Source organism: Aquarana catesbeiana, linkage group LG10 (assembly GCF_042186555.1).
Source record: "Aquarana catesbeiana isolate 2022-GZ linkage group LG10, ASM4218655v1, whole genome shotgun sequence".
Lineage (NCBI taxonomy): Eukaryota > Metazoa > Chordata > Amphibia > Anura > Ranidae > Aquarana > Aquarana catesbeiana.
In genome coordinates this window covers 90,195,358-90,200,043 of record NC_133333.1, presented here as the reverse complement: position 1 = coordinate 90,200,043, position 4,686 = coordinate 90,195,358, and positions in this window count along the sequence as shown.

The window sequence follows — 4,686 nt, the reverse complement described above, 5'->3', positions numbered from 1 at the left end:
CAAAGATATTGAGTTGAGCTTGCACTTGGATAGGTTCAATATGGAGATCATTGGTAAAAAAAGATCAGAAATTTTTCCTAGATAAAAGGGCATTCTGCCTATCGGTGGCAATCTGTGCCATTCAGACGATATCCTTGGAAAGATCAGTCATGGACTGATATGTCTGATAGCGATGCAGCTTCAGATATGGCATCAGTTAGATCTACCTCATCAATTTATAGAAATAGGGATACCCCTTTTAGAAAACAGGGCCACAAACGCCTTAATGGTGAGAATATAAGCAGACTAGATGACTCCAAGAGACGCCCTGAGTTACTGACCCTGCCTGTGACCCGACTTGCTTACCTTCTGCACTTGCTCCAGCATCCCGTCTGTGTGGAGATTCAGTCTGCCTGCACCTGCCTGTATCCACACCCCTCTGGACTTATCTACTGTCTGCCAGCCCCTGCATCTGGGTGCGTGTCTGTGTTTGGATATCGGGTAGTCCAGTGTCCAGCCTGTCTGTTGTTCTGATCCTCCTCCCTGCGGATCCTCATCCCTGCAGCATCAGGAACCTCAGAGCGGCCATCCTAACAGCTGACCTGCCAGGCACTCATACCACTCTGCACTCCCGAGCCACCTGTTTGCTCTATCAGGGGCTGCAAGTCAGCCATCCATCAGGTACGTAGGAATGTGACAGGGTGCCACAGTGCAGCCATCATTTGGCGGCCTGAAGGGAAATCGCTCAGCTCATAAAGCTGTATCTGAGAATGTCACTGGTTCTAATGCTACCAGTTCTAAAATTACTCCTACGGATGTGGACCCCACCAGTGTTTTATCCAGCAAAGACAATGTCAACCTCAATCCAATACGAGCAATAAGGGTACTAGACCAATACGCCTACAAACCCATCTAGAAGGGGATTCTACCCTGAACAGAGAGGTCCAGATGGAGATGGAAATTATTAACCTTTCATCACTTGACCTTACTCCCTCGGATAAACAACTTTTATCCAAAGGCCTGAGTTTCTGTCCCCATAATGGCATCGACCAATTTGAAGCTATCAAGGATACGAACCTATTTGTACGCAATGTTCTGTTGAAGGCCATGTATTCTAGGTCTAGTTCTACCCATGATACCATATCCACAGCAGACAAATTCAGTAAGAAAGATTTCAGAATGTTGAAAATATTAAATGATCTACTGGAGGAAAGTGGGCCCCTCAATCTCATTGTTTCCTTTGATCTCAAGGAGATATTGGATGGTGTTGAGAGAGACACTTATAACCCTAAAACCAATTTAAAAAGAGGATCTCAAATGTTTGCTTCTACCCAAAACTACCCCAATCTAACTAACTTCATTAAGCAGGTGACCTTGGAGATTAAAGAAATTCAATCTCCAACACATAATAAATCTAACCTTACGTCATGTCAACAGAAGGCACTTATTAACTTAATGAAGAATAAGAATTTGGTCATAAAACCCTCTGATAAGGGGGGTAACATCATACCTACGAGAGACCCTGCACCTGCTACAAATTCTTGATGACATACAAGTCCCAGCCTCGGCACTATTAGTTACTATAGATGTCGAGGTGCTATACTGCAGCATCCCACACAAACGAGGTATTGACATTGTCAACTCATTCTTGACCCAAAAAGATTGGAGGGAAGGTCCATTTCACCAATTTGTGACTGACCTATTATATTTCATTCTGTCCAACAATGCTTTCTGCTTTGCTGGCTCCCACTACCTCTGGGTACAGGGCGTTGCTATGGGCACATGTTGCACTCTATCATACGCCAATCTGTACCTGGGGGGGTGGGAGCAATATCTTTTTTCCAGTGATCGCTTTGCGATGTACCTGTGCCATGTCCTTTCGTGGTACATGTACATTGATGATATTTTCATTGTTTGGAATGGATGCTCTGATCTTTTAATTGATTTCTTGCAAAAGCTTAATTCCAATGATTGGAAATCACAGGGGATAGTGTACCTCGTGACCTGGGAATGTGTGGCTTTTTATGTCGGCAAGACCTTGAGGGAGTTTTGGAGACGGATTTACGATCATACTTACGCTATAGAGATAGGCAAAATTTACTCCCCTATAGGCCGGCATGCGACCCAGTACAATGCATATGGTTCGTTTGATGTTAAGTTCCTATGCCTGGAACGTATTCTACAGAATCCACGAAGGTGAGATTGGGACAGGGTTATCCCCGCTCCTGCTGCCATTTGCGAGCCCATTGGTGTAATACCACCATGGTGACGCTGAATGGGCGGGGCGGGAGAGCTGGACTATATAGTCCAGACTCCTGGGTGGGTTCAACACTGTGCCTATACCAACACAGACTTCTGGCTGTCTGTTGTGGTTTGTCTTTCCCCTAAGGGTACGTTTTCACTGGGAATGGCTTTCTTTTTTTTTGGTTTGTCTATAGGTTACGGTGGCCACTGTTGTTTGGCAGGGCAAGTTAGTTGCAGGGTTGCGTAATTTTTGGCTAGTTTTATTCATATTTGATGGTCTTTCTACACTTTGGTTATTTTTGGGTATAAATCTATAAAATCAGCTTTTCATATAAATGTATTACATTCGATCCACATTTTTGTATTTAATTACATATTTACATTATTTTCACACACATATGTATACACTTTGGTTCACCAAGTACACTGTATTATATGTATCGGTGGTGCACTTTAGATTAACTAGCATTATTAATATACACTTTTCAAGTAAAGGTAGATCGGTCTATTGGTATCATCGGTACACAATGTTCTCAACATTATGGCTTTCTGACACTGGTAATTCAACACATAGCTAAGTTTTCAGCTCTCATGTTTATCAATACACCACTCACACATATACAGTGATACCTCTGCGTCACTGTGAATATGTAGACACCATTTTATGGGTACATTTTTCCATTCACTATTGTCTTATTATTGAGTACTATTATTATTTCAGGTGTGTGGCGACTGCCTTTTCTTGGTTGGACTCCACATTGAGCGATAGGAACAGTGTTGTGAGTACATCACCTTTTGTACCATCTCCCCGCCCCTTCACAGCTCCCGTGGGAAAGAATATTAGACTTCTTGAAAGTTTTTGCAGACGCCCTTTGTATGGCCTTGTGCATATTGCTACATAGGAATCCTACATTCACCTCCTAGGTTGACCACCAATTGGGTGTGAGTTGGGCAAATACCTGGCATTAACTGTAAGTTGTACACAGTAGGACCCATGTATTTATCTACGGGTGTATTTTCTGTGTTTTTTGTTTTTTTGGGGGTTTTTTCCCTGTTGTTCTAGTACTTATTGATCTATTGTTATGTCTAGATACCTTCCTGCGCTTCTGCTGAGGAAGCGAGATCTATCTCACGAAACGCATCGAGAACAAGTCCCACAGTCGCCCCAGACCAATGGTGTATCTATGTGGTCCCACATATAAAGTTTTTATATGATCTCTATGTAACATTATTCACATCCATTTAATGTGCAATACATGTTTTTAAATGTATGTTAAATAAAATGTCTTTATATTTTTTTATAGTTACTGTCTGAGGTGTGACTCTTTAAAAGTCCCATGGGCAAATTGTTTTTCTGTGTTGTATATACCAGTTTGGGACTGAGGCACCTCAGCCCATTCCACACCAGCTCCACTCTTTTGTTTTGGAAATAGAGAGCAGCAGGATCAACCAGGTTTTTTGCAAAATACAGAAAACTAAATTCATAGTGACTGAGTATGAACAGAACGTAATACTGCATTTATTGATAGTTTTTATGATGTGACACTATGATGTGACACTTTTTGACTATTTGACAAGTGCAAAAAAAAAAATAGCTCTTTATCCAGCGAGAAATCTTGTGAGCTGATAACTTCCTGTACTCTCTGCCCGGGGACTCTTATCAGTTAGCATTGTTCCCTGCCATCTCCTTTAGGCTGGGTTCACACTATTGTGATGTCAGAAATCACATGCACACCGAATTGATGTGCAGATCACATGCGATGTCTGTGCGATGCGAATTCAGCCATACAAATTGTATGGCCGAATTTGCATCACACTCGGACCAAAATGGTGCAGGGCCCTTTTTTGGTCCTCACTGGAATCGGATCCCATGGGCGCTCACACTTATGCGATCCAATTCCTGCATCATTTCACAGTTCGCACTGAGATTTGCAAACCGATCTGGGGGGTGTCATTAACTTTGCATTGACACCCGCAGCGGTTCGCATAGAGCAGTGTGAACTGCCTGCGAGAGACATGAAATGCGTGAACCTGCACTGGAATCGCGCTGGTTCCCGCTTTGCATATATGTGAACCTAGCCTAAAACTACAAATTCCTGCACAGTGATATATTAGTCTTAACACACTCCCTGCCTTTGTTTCTCAGTACGGTTGTCACCCTAGGACAGAAAGTGTGTTAATGGCAGGATTAACAGGAAAAAAATGTGAGAAAAATTTGTGAAAAAATAAATAAATGATACAGACACCAGCTTATAACAAACCATGTAATTAAACAATGTTTCTGCATTACTATGCTTTTTTTCAAGTATTTAATTTACTCTTTTATCAATAAATGTATAAACACCATGCACGCTTATCTTTTTTTATACATATGCTTTATTCTATATACGTATATATGCTGTTACATTGTTTCCCTTTTAAGCCATACATTAAAGGTGATAACATCAGCTTAAAACTACAGTG